At 40.9% G+C, this 13,115-nt stretch overlaps 1 protein-coding gene across 5 annotated transcripts in view; it reads left to right on the plus strand.

Moving 5' to 3' along the window:
- LOC137788578 (ecto-NOX disulfide-thiol exchanger 2-like) overlaps positions 1-13,115 on the plus strand; it is a 152,493-nt gene that overhangs the window by 62,803 nt on the left and 76,575 nt on the right. Inside the window, exon 1 of one of the 5 annotated variants that reach the window (XM_068581483.1) lies at positions 9,270-9,392. The exons of the other annotated variants lie outside the window; for them this stretch is intronic. The gene's annotated coding sequence lies outside the window, so the exon portion shown is untranslated. Of the gene's footprint in view, positions 1-9,269; positions 9,393-13,115 lie in introns of those variants that run through there. 5 annotated transcript variants of the gene reach the window in all.

Raw genomic sequence — 13,115 nt, forward strand, 5'->3', positions numbered from 1 at the left:
ATTCACAGCTTTTTTTCAGGGTTAATTGCTGCAGGGGTTTGTACTTTTGAAGGCAGCCTCAACATGCAACTGCCTCGCTCACATCTCATCATAGAGAGCTGCGCTTGTTTCACTTTAGCTGTTAGAGTTCAAGTTATGAAAATACCTCATAATAGTAAAAGACCTTTACTTTTGCTCACATGTGGGCTTACATTTTTGGCCTCCGTGTCATTATATTATAGTATATTAGGCCCTTGGGGCACAGGGCAATTTCCCAGGGAATCATCCCTTTACCGTGACCCATTTTGAGTTTCTCCGTCTGGCTGCTTGACCAAACCAGAGTTTTTCTTCCTTTGAATGGTCACTCAATTTATTGTTGAATTTATAGCTTTAAAAAAGGTTTTCACTGACTGAAATAGCTCTACATGTGTATGTTTTGACTGAACCCTTCTGGAAAGAGAGTTTTTGTTTCCTTCACAGTAGTTTCTCTCTATTATCGGTCTCCGGTCTCGCTGTAATCTCTTTTGCTTCCCAGAAAGAAACATTGCACCAAGGCTTGCTTTGGGAAATCTCATTGGTTGCAGAAGGGGACCAGATAATGTGTTAATTGGACTTGTGAAGGAGTAACAATTTCTTTTATTGGTAAATGGATCTTGGAGGAGCCATTAGGTAGGAGCGATCTGTTACACGGCAACACTGTGCAGTGCACAGTGCCTAGCTGATGGAGGCATCTGTAAAATGCATAGATCTGTCTTTCACTTGCTTTTTGTGACCGGGAAAGGATGCAGTTCTATGACCCCGCCCATCTTGTATTAACACATATGTGGGAGCTCTTGATATGCCAGCTTTTCGATCGGGAAGCAGTGGACGCTAATGTTGTCGTGAATCAATATCTTTGTCAGGATCCAATCTATCTTCTCTGTTTGTGTCTTTCCTCGCAAACTCCATGGAAATGGGTAACCCGGAGATAGACACAACATCTGGTGAATGGATGGCGTAGACATTCAGTCTGTAGTGTTGCCATGTTTCCTTGTAAAGTTGCACCATGATGATGATCACCAAAGTCAAAGTTACTTCTCCCAAGGTCTTGCTTTCTACATCAATCAGTATTGTTACCTTCAAGTTTGACATTAAAAGATGGGGAATACTCCAGCTGATTTCACGTCTCTTGGTAGCTTGCCTTTCTCCACTGACAACTGATAAAAGGTGATTTATTTTGCTCTCACCTTTGATGAAGCAATATTCCTCCAAATTGATTGAGGCTTTTCACAAGGAATTTTCCTGACTTTGACTATTCAGAGTGTGAATTTGTAGATACGTCAACTCTAATGAAATAGATTTTTTTGGGGTGTTCATGTTTTGTGCTCACAGTTAAAGTGTAATGCCCCATACTGGATTCCACTAAAAATGTTTTAGCCAGTCAGAAATACAGCTGTGTTATACACCATGAGCTCAATGGTAAAATATTTAGTTTACTTATCTTCTTCCGTGGTGTACTAGATTCCCAGTATTTCTCTTGGACACTGAAGCAGAATTGCTACTTATTGACTGTGTGTCGTGAACCTTGTTCCTCCGTCTGTGTATCTGTAGGACAGGGTTTCCACTCTCTGAGCCACCCTGCTGACAAAGGGTTAGAGTTACAAGACACACAAGAGTGAACTGCTGCACAAAAAAGAAAACTGCTGGGTCTATACAAAGTTTAATTGAACAAGTCTCAACTTTTATTTTTTGGCCTGCCTTAATGTCGGCTCGGTCTGTTCTCTTAGTTTTTTTTTGCAGGAGGATTAAGAGACGAAGGGTCTTCCTCTTCACAGTTAGACTCTTGTAAAAGAAACTTGAAGGAAAAGTTTCTTGCCTTTTTTTTCACTGTGGTAACTAAGCATTGTAGCATTGTGATGTTTATTTCTTGCTGGTGGATATTAGCTGTGTGTTGTCATGTTCTAGGACTTTGTTTTTACGCTCATAATCTATTGGTATACATCAGTGTTTCTCAACCTCATTTCTGGGATGTACCCCATGTGAAATATTTTATCCCCTGACCAGTGTAAAGCATTTTTGTGGGAAAAAATATGAAATACACAGTGCTGTGCTATCACAATTATTTTAAGTATTTTTTGATGGATGCTCATTTTAAATATATTGTAAAAAATCTCACGTACCCCCTGGAGAACCACTGCTCTACATAACTCAGCAGACATTGCAGGAATGATGCCCTAAAGCATGTGTGCAAAGGAGGGAGTGACAATGAGTGTGGTGACATTCACTCATAAAAAAAATATTGTTGGTATGCATTGCAGTAGATAGATTCAAGTATTAGAGAGGGTTGCAAGCATTCTGTGGACTGTTTGTATTAGTTTTCTCTAAGCAACTATAATTAGTGTTCTTATTGTTTGTTTGTGCATTGTTCTATTTTAAACTGTTGATACATTTCTATCATATTTCGTCTGAAATTCTACATGTCTGTGTTAAAAGACTTTGCGTTTGTCCGTGATGCACCCAATGCACCACAAATTGCATCTACTATATTCTGTCACTTCGCATTTAAAACTAACCAGAGACTGAGGTCAAAGTGACAACTTTAATTCAACGTAGCTGACATGCACATCTTCTTTAATTTTAGGGTTGCCAACGGTCATGGCATGATTGGCTGCTTAAATATTTCTCAGGCAGGTGTGTCAGCTTCATGCTTGGTGAAAAAGGAACTTGAGTTCAAGAGTTGATTTTACGTGTGACATTTCTTCTTTCTTTTGTCTTTAGACATAAAGAATAAAGGAATGTCAAAGCAAGTATAAATCCTGCAGGGCTAAAGTCTTAGGTGCCTAAAAGTCAGCTGTTTTGTTTAATGTTAAAAGAAGATCAAGTCCACACCCCAGGAGGCTGGAGACTCGTCCAGCATAACCTTTGACTGCAGGCTGCAGAGGGCTGGATCAACGTTTTACAGACAGATGAGACAGATCAACTTGAACCAGAATGATGGAAACACAAAGGTGGAGTGCAGCAAAGGACGGATCTAAGTCAATACAAGCCAACCAACTCATCAACTACAGAACAATACGAGCTTTACGTCAGAATCACTTCGTCACGCCGCCTGTCTGCTGCGTAACGAAGTGAGTCTGCGGCAGCGCATCAACATGAATCGCCTTTAAAGTGAAAGCAGTGTCGCTGTAATGCGTTCATGGCATTTATCTTATTTATTTATTTTTCATATTTGGTTGACCTCATGCGGGCAGGACTGGGAGAGCCGTGAGACGCCAGGTATGAACTACGCCGTCTGGGAGAGATTTAAAGCGATAAGCTCCTCTCAATGCAAAACAAAACAAAAAAAAAACATGCAGTTAAAGCATGATCAAATAATTAACGCCGTTAATCGATTGAAAAGGTAACGCGATATTAACGCGTTAACTTGCCCAGCCCTAATATATATATATATATATATATATATATATATATATATATATATATATATATATATATATATATATATATATATATATCAGTATGTGCTCCAGTACTTCTTCCACTACTATGGCCAGAAATAGGATAATAAACATTTTAGCATTTAATGAAAAGACATGCTTTTCCCATATATTTAGTTGGCCTGCATTCTATTGTCTGTGTTATTTGTTTTACAAGTATCAATCCTTTGTTGTCATATTTCATATGAAGACAGGCCGCTTTAATTTGGGGCATGGATTGATCCTACAGTCACAGTTGGCCGCGCACAATTACAAGACAAAGCAAGGTCTTCGTCTCTTTTCACAGAAATGATCATTTTTATCTTGACAATTGATTTTACATTTTTTATGTCTGCTTACTCAGTGAATTCAACCGCACTGGGTACAATAATGACTCTATTATTCGCTTGGTCTCATGTTTGATTAAACTGTTGAGTGGTTCTGATGAAACAGACTCGCTTTCCTTTGCAAGGCACACCTCCCTGAAAGGCTTTCATATGGAAATAAAACCTCAACATCAAACTAACATGCTCATTTCCCCATTTAATGAAAGCCTTAATTGATCATGCAACTCATTTGTGACATGATTAGATATCATATGTGTTTTTCAAGCCATAACGTTGCTCTGTTATTACTGATGATGCCTTTAAATGTTGGATCCTTTTGTGTTTGAGCACATTTCATTGTAGGATTTGAAACTCCTGCTGAGTCATCGGTCCTCCTCTGCCCAATTACAATATGTGCTCGTTAGAGAATTACATGTCAGGTTCAATCCTGCCCATCTACCTTCTTACGGCAGACAACCTATGTATTCAGTATTTGCTTTATAAATTCCAAATGCATGGTCTTCTAGATATTATTTTGCAATGTGATCACACCAGCTATCTTCAAACTCTGCCTTCATTGTAAATTGGGCAAAGGAAGTATCGTAGGCCAACGGCCTCGTCCCCACCTCCTACCCCTTTGCTGTCGTCCCCTTTGCTCGGACCACACCTCTCTTTGAACTCAGAGTTCATTTTACATCCTTAAAGTTTTGTGACCGATTTAACTTTGGCATAATTATAGGACTGACCGATGTCTTGAAGGTTATGAGAATTTATTTCTACAAGATGTGCCAATAAAGGCCTTTCCTCAGTTTGTCTGAGCTGATCTTATCAATCTCGACTCCAACTGGTCCAGAGCTCTGCAGCAAAGCTTTTAACAAAAACTAAACCTAAATCACACAATGAGTTCAAGCCCAGGGCGTACCAGGTGTTAAGTTTGTACTGGAAGCTAGAGAATAGCCAGTGTACCTCCTGGGCACTGCAGCGGTGCCCTTGAGCAATGCACTAAACTGCTCGGGCGTTGCCCTGTAGCAAATTCTGACCTCTCTCCTCATTATTTTCCTTATCTTCCATTTCACCTTTGTGCAATTTCTTCCATTTTGTCTTGAAAAGTGCTCTACAAATGAAGTTTGCTTGCTCAGCTAAGTTATTAGCATTTGCTGGTAAGGATGTGTTGTTTTATTAAAGGTAATTTGGAGGAGAGAGAGAAGAGGGAGAGAACAAATGATGCTCAGTCCTTGTATCGCCATTTATTCTGGAATGAACCATTAACAGTCATCCATCTTAATGACAACTGGGAGTTGGTATGTCGTGATGGAGTAGTCTCACTGATGGAGAGATGGATGGAGGGAAGAGCACTAATGTTAAACTCTACTCTGAGTGTGGTGGTAGAGGTTTGTGTTCAAAGATTATGGTTAGCTCCAAGTTCAAAGATGAAGCCCTGCATGCCGAACATGCATGTAACACACCCATCATGCACTCACATGCCAGTTTATTTTCTCCCCTTAGAGACTTGCTGGTGTTTATTTTCACACACAAGACTAAGGGAGCCATAATTGCCTGACTTTAAAAGCACTGGCCTTTTCTGAATCAAATGGCATATGTGTTTGAAGAGACGTCTTCAAAAGGAAGCCTGAGAGTGTGAGAGAGAAAGAGAGATGGACGAGGGGGAACAAAGAGAGAGGGTTCGGATAAATATATCTGACCAGATGCCCGAATCTCAGCGAATCTCAGCGATCTCTCCCCAGACACCCTCTTGAAGAGGAGGCGACCTTTACTGGTCAATGTGGAGCATTTTGATTAATCTAGGTCAATGTGTGGCGCATCCAAGTTCAAACCTATTTTAAAATGTGTAAAAGCAGCATCCCAATCCTCTCTTTCTTCCATTACATACTTCCTCATTAGGCTGCAGAGACATTTGTAATACTGCCCTTTCTCCTTATTTGTAACGTTACACATGAATCCATTAATCTGACTGAGTAATGTTTGTCTGTGTGTATCTCACATATACAGTATTCCCACAACTCATTATATCCTTTTTGTGTTTGAGTCGAGGCAGACTAAGCACTGGAGTCTCTAAAAGTTTGGGAATACCCTCCTTTCAGTTCTTGTTTCTTGAGGATGGTTTGAAGACGTTCAAAAACAAAGGCACTGAAACATAAGTGAGACTCGTCCTCAAAGAAAAATATGTTCATCTTTTAACTTCTTTGTTTTCTTTTCATTGTAAAAGCTCGGTGTGTGTTACAAGTGGGGCTTTGACCATTCTTCTTACCTGTTTCACCGTTATGTTTTGTCTCCCACGTAACCCAGAATCAACAGCTTATTCTGGCTTTTTGTCTGGTTTGTTTTCCCCTCTGAAGAGTTGTATTTGTATGAGTGACTGAGTGACAAGACGGAGGCAGAGTATATTCTCTGTTGCACGTCCCCTAGAGATTGTTTTGACTGACAGCCCGCTACAGCAGATTTTCTTTTTGACAGACGTTATTCTCTTGACTTTATCTTTATTATGCCTGTTAAAAGTTTGTTTTGTCCCTTTCAGGCTTCTGTTTTTTTCCTCCACAAGGGGGTTTCTTTGTCTCTTTGACTGGCTGGCTGCTGAACAGAAAGGCTGAATGTCATTGAATGCATCGTCCAGCACACATCACTCCACTGTGATGAGTCCTCAAGTCATATTCTGACTCACCGTATAATATGAGCCAGATGAATCACACGAGGGGACCTTTAAGACGCCGTCTTTAATTAATTATCGAGTGAAAAAATAATCCACTTTCATCCACTTTATATGACACAGTTTGAGATTCGGATCACAAATAGTTAAATTAAATGATTTAGTGTGTATTTTATTAAGCTCACATAAGAGCCATACTTCCTGCTGTTATTGTGCTTCTGAATATTTCACCCCGGTTATGAAAACACAACAGGAACTTTTTCCAATTACTTTTTCGAGGCTATATAGTCTTTGCTATACTAATTACCAGTGTGCCTATCATTGTTCATTCAATAACTTCTCACACTGAGCTGTGACATATTTAATAGGTATAGAACAATCCATTTTTATTGCTCTCTCACAGGATTAGATTAATATGGGACGCAGCCTACCATATGCTTAGAGTTCAATCTTGAGAGATGAGCTGACAGAGTCTTTTATTGACTTTAAATAAAATCATTTTCACTTGTCCATCATTTTCATATCAAGAGAGTGAAAGGAAAACAAAGGGAGAAGCTCACCTGAGGGCTATCAAGCCAAACAAACACAATTTGGTATGGAGTGTGTGAGTGTGTGAGTGTGTGTGTGTGTGTGTGTGTGTGTGTGTGTATGTGCGCGCACGCATATGGATGTCTGATTCAATGATTGATCTCTGATTTAATGATTGATGACTCCATGGACACAATAAAGTGTCCAACATTCAAGTGATGTGTTTCCAGTGTGTGTTGTTCAGAGAAAACTCACACACTTGTGCAAACATGCAATCACTGCCAGAGAGCGACATCGCCAGCCAGTGGGAACAGTTCATAATCCCAGTTTGTCTATAGGGAGCTGGAGGAAAGGAGGGAAAATGAGCTTTGAGCCACTGGAGAAGGAAGAGGTTGCCTTTGCTAACTAGCCGGCTCTTCCTGGTCCCGCTGCTGGTGTTGTGAGTCTGTCATCATAGCTGCTGACCAGCTCCAGGACCTCAGAGCTCCTCCACTTACTTACCAAGCACCTTTGAGAGCCGATGATCACGCACTAGTTTGTGAAAGCTCCACGATGTGCCGACATCTCCTGCGCTCACAACTCAGCGTGCGGTAAGGAGAGTGTTTCAACTTTTCACTGGTCAGCTGGCATTCAGCCAATGAAGACGCCTCTTGGAAGCAGTAGAAATACACACCTGATGGACAGGTGTGCGGTGTCTAAATTACAAGCACATAAGCAACTGAATATCACCCTGTTGAGCTCAATCAATGTCTTGATTGTAAAGAGAGCAAAGCACCTCTCAACCTCACCGCCGTCTCTCCTTCATGATTAAAACATATTTAGCTTGTGAAATAATAACGGCTTCACGCAGCTTTCACCTGCATTCAGGTTCAAATACATAAAGGAAGAACACTGCGCTTAAGTGTTTGTCCAATCCAACAAATACACTTATGTACTCTTTTCTTTTGGTGAAATTGATAGTTTACCTGACAATATTACATTCACTATTTTGTCAGATTAGTGAATAAGTGAAATATTCACAGAACATCTTTTCATCTCTCCGAATGGCCTTTTTGCAGCCGTCTTCATGGCAGTGGCTCCTGACCTTCTTGGTCTGAGGCACTGTTCTCTCATCTGATAACCTTTATTTTATTCCCAGTGTACATTTCATGTGGATACCAGCTTTTGTAATACAAAAGTAGGTTTTGTTATTTTCATACAATGGAACTGTTAATATTTAGGTTGGTTTGGTGAGCAACCTCCAACTATTATTATTTTACTTTGTTTCTGTTTATTCATTACTTTAGGAGAACTATTTCACCCCATTATACATTACTTTTACCTATTTCAGTAGGACATCCATCTAAGTTAATCACTTAAACTGTTCAGTTCGTACTTTTACCTATTTCATTTTTCCATTTATTTATTACTTTTGGCTCTCTGTTTGAAGTGCTGTGCTCACTTTCTAACCAGTTCTCACACGCAGTTTGTTACCGAGAACAATTACTTGAAGCCCGGTGTCGCCTCCAGAAGAGTTCAGTTCGACAACTTCTCTCGTTCTCGTAATTTATTTTCTCAATCACAGGTAAAGTAACGAGCGTTGCAGTTGCAAAAGCAATGAGTTGAACAACCAACTTTCAGGTAGGCAAAAGAACAACTGCCCCACAAACAGAAGATGGGCCTTTTCATACATAGTTTATCGTCACAGGATCGTCTCGCATCGTCCTAACATCTGATTCGCTCTATCCTGTCAGGAGGAGGATCCCTTGTTCTCATCCTCTCTCACAGAAAGAGACGTGCAACGTGCCAACCTGTTGCCCTCATGTCAATTTACTGATAAACAGGTGTGAGTGTTGAGCAGTGCAGGCGTGTGACTGACATTTCATTGACAAAACCCTCTGCAGCTGCACGTTGGTTGCTGACCTTGCTAACCAAACCTGAACTTTACTAGACATGAATATGAAAAGCATCCACAGAAATGTAAGATTCATATTATCAAGGTACATAACTGAAACATGTAATATTCAGGTGTCTGCTGAACAGGTGAGGTAACAGACCAGCAGAGAGCAGAACAACCCTCTCAGAGAAGATACCACCAGATTGGAAATCATTCACTGCCTTGTAATATAAATGTCTTATTGTCATTAATATTTGCAAAATGTTGTTTCTCTAAATCAGTAAACATTTATTGTTAGCTTGTTAAGATGCTTTAACTGCTTTATCACTGCCTTAAAATGTACAGAAAAATATATAGTATAAGTTTAACAAGTAGGCTAATAGAGAATCATAAGATAATAGCTGTTAATTTTTACTTTCTTGAATTATTTAATTCAACCAGGAAAGTTTGCTGGGATATGCCACTCCACTGAGTCTTCACACGTTTGGGCCTGAAGCAGCTCCCCTGCAGGAGCCGGGGATAACGTTCCCTCATCTCGTCCTATTGGATGATGTTTTAGGGAGGTGAGGGTGTCTGTTGTTTGGTCTCTCCTCCCACATTTTCCCTGTCGACCTAGAAATTTAAAGATGTGGCTTTAAGTCACAAGTCCACTTCTCTAATCTCTCGGCTCATGCTGCCCCAGACGTGCTTTATGGCAATCCTAACAAATGATCTACGGAGCATGTTGTCCCCCTCACTGCACTACTGTCCACACGCGGCCCCTTTTATTTCTGGTGGTTGCAGAGCGGGTTTAGCAGTTCAGTTGTTAGAGCCTGAGCCACGGGGAGAAAACAAATCTTTTCTGGCAGTGAAAAGTATGGAAAATGAAACGTCAAATAACCTGAAGATGGTCCCAAAACACAGCTGCTTGCAGGCCTCTAAATTACTCAGAAGTTTTCCTCCTATTTAGTTAGTTTGTTTAAATATATTAAATTTGTGTCTGCAGCATATTCAACATTTTACGCAGAGGTGGTGTCTCCAGACTCTCCGTGTTCTTACTGAATTTCTGAAGGTATGCTGCTTTACTTGCCTGAGCGTTATAACTCACCACAGGCAAAAAAGAGATGGAATACAGCAGGATTACCGTTCCCCAATGTTCACAATGCCTGAAGTTGTTTTGGGGCATATCCATAACGGTGAGGAAGTGAAGTGAAAAAATAAATCCCCTCAGCCATGGCAATTTATTTCTTACAAAGCAGCATTGGTTATTATTCTTGACAGTTTGTGTTTTTAATAACGGTTTGTGTTGAACAGTTGGTGGTAGAAAGTGAGTCACCATTGCTGTTCAACTAAATAGTAATATATTGCACTCTGTATGGATGCTGAGAATGGAGTGGAGATATTTCTGCCTCCTGTAATACTTTTGCAAACCATTGACTGCCTGTGGATGATTAAGATAAAAAGCATTTGTTTACAGGCTGAGCGCCCGCTTTGATTGACAGAGGACTGATAAGGAGTAGCTCACTGTCAGAATATACATGTGATGTGGCAGCACTGGAGGCTGTTTTCGATCAGCAGACCAATCAGTATTTCCCGTGTTTGATTATTCATCAGTAAACATTCTGCCTTTGCCTGTCGATGTCACTGCCTCCATAATGGATGCTTTTATTAAGGCTTATTAGATTAATTTCAGGGGATGAAGACACATTTGCTGCCAGGGTAGACATCAAGGGTAGATGGAGAATGGATCAATCAATCGTGTCCAACTCAAACCTCAGAATGAGCTGGAGCAGATTTATATTGATGACAGAGAACTCAAGCTTTTCTTTTCCTGTCTCTATTTACTCCCTCACTCTCTCTCTCTCTCTCTCTCTCTCTCTTACTCCCACACACACAAACAAACACATGCGCACACAGACACACACACACACACACATCAACTTTCTCCTCACGTGTCTGCCTTTTTAACTGCGGTGAAGAAAGAGGCGTTCATTGTAATAAAGTGGAACAAGAACCAAAACTTGCACAGTGTATTTCTGTAGAAACAACACTGCAGAAGATATTAGAAAATGACTCTCCGTTGCTGAACTTTTGTTCACACAGAAATGTGTCAGTGGTCAGCACAGATCCAGATATCTCACACAGACATACATTGGATCGATTGAATAGGTGTGTCCCTGTTGTGTAGGAGCAGAAACATTACAATTGTTCACACGACTATTGTGCATGTTGTGCCAGCAAATGCGATGAATCCTTGTTTCAGAAGTCTGGTGGTTGCAGTGACATTTGCACTGCTGCATAACTGGAGACTGTGGCTCAGTGGTAGAGCAGGGCCGTCCTGGGATCAAAGGATGGAGGATGGTTAGCTCGTCCTGATGGGCGGGTGGCAGCTCGCATGGTCCCTCTGTCATCAGGGTGTGAATAGGTGGATGATGACATGTACTGTGAAAGTGCTTTGAGTGGTCAGAAGACGAGAAAAGTGCTGTACATAAACAGTCCATTTACTCCACATAAGAAATAGACACAGTCTTAATCTTGAAGTCATAGTGCAACGAATCATCCAATGGGGCTTCAGCAGGAGAAGTAGGTTTTCACACTTAGTTTCCATGACAAACATCGTCTTCCCGCTCTTTGGCTTCTTTTTTTGTGAGTGTTTTAGTTTCTCGCGCTTACGCACAGCCAAGCTCTATATATAAAGATAAATTAGAGGTCTTACACAACACCGCTCTAATTATTTGACCCCTGCTGGTTTGTATGTGCTGTAAGTACTAGATCAAAGCAATGGAGAAGGGAAGATATCAAATATTAACAATGTTGTGTCTGTATTTGTGCATGTGTGTGCACCAGGGAGGGAGATATAGAGTTTGATTGAAAAGGATGCTTAGAATGATGTGGAAGAGTGTGTGTGTGTGTGTGTGTGTGTGTGTGTGTGTGTGTGTGTGTGTGTGTGTGTGTGCGTGCGTATACGTGCAGTAATAGGCAATGTTCTTCTGCACATATTCAGCAATGGTGTATTACATTTGTAGGATACATATTGTTATCACATGAGAATCATTGCCAACATTTTAGAAAAACATCTAATGCTAAAATGCTAATCTCGACATCCTAAAGTTTTCTTATAGCTTACCTAAAGCGAGGCTCCTTACATGCTTGCTAGTAACTTATTTAAAGAGCTGGATCTCCAAGATTGAAAGCAGAGCTCAGACTAAATTCTCACAGTTAACTTGAATTCAAGCGGCTAAAATGAGTTTCCTCCGTAGCGCTCAGTCTAAGGGATAAGGTAACTCCTCCTTCGTGTCGAAAGGAGTCAGCTGAGGTGGTTCATGCATCTAATCAGGATGCCTCCTGGATGCCTCCCACTAGAGGTTTTCCAGGCACGTCCAACTGGTAGGAGGCCCCGGGGAAGATCCAGGACACGCTGGAGGGATTATATCTTCCAGCTGGCCTGGGAACGCCTCGGGATCCCCCAGAATGAGCTGGAAAGTGTTGCGGGTGAGAGGAAAGCCTGGGTCGGCCTGCTGGGCCTGCTGCCAAAGAGACCGGACAGCGGATAATGGATGGATGGATGACTGGAACTTGAATGCATCGGTTTTGAACAGATTTGTACGTTTGTATTGGTGTTTTTGTCTAATGTAATCTCTCTCTCTCTCCCTCTTTTTTTCTCTCTCTCTCTCTCTCTCTCTCGACCCTTTAAAACAAACTAAAAAGGGTTGCCAAAAGTGCCTTTAGCGGTCGTTAATATACCTTGGCGTTGTGAGGGAAACATTAAGTGTTACTTTCACTCCACTCTGGCTCTAGCTAAACGTATGATAGATTGCTCTGGGTTGAGATGATCCAGGTTTTATGCTGATGTAGTTTCAGTTGCCAGGTTGTGCTGATGTCGTCTGTAGGTGAGGAGGATATATAAAGACACACACACACACACACACACACACACACACACTCCCTCTCAGTGAGGTCAAAAAGCCATCCACTACAAGAAGGCAGTTTTGCAATCCGTGCATTTTATTGTGCCTGCTGTGTGTTTTCATGATTAAGGATTCACTGGATGCCTGTGAGGTTTCTTTTAACATGTAAATGATCAGATGTTGCCTTCCATACATCATACCTGAAATAACCGACGCTGCACACCGTGCTATGACACCGCACCCACAATTAATGTTCACATCCAAATACATTCCCTTCCACACATTTTAATTTTCAATAAGTATAAGTTGAATTATGTGACAAACTGCTATTTCTTGGAAAAATTGAGTGTTTATTTGTTTGTATTTTATATTAAAAAAATAGGGTATTCAGTGTAATGC

The sequence above is a fragment of the Clinocottus analis genome, unplaced genomic scaffold (assembly GCF_023055335.1).
Source record: "Clinocottus analis isolate CAN_PGR_092001 unplaced genomic scaffold, fCliAna1.0.p SCAF_10, whole genome shotgun sequence".
In the NCBI taxonomy this organism is placed as follows: Eukaryota; Metazoa; Chordata; class Actinopteri; order Perciformes; family Cottidae; genus Clinocottus; species Clinocottus analis.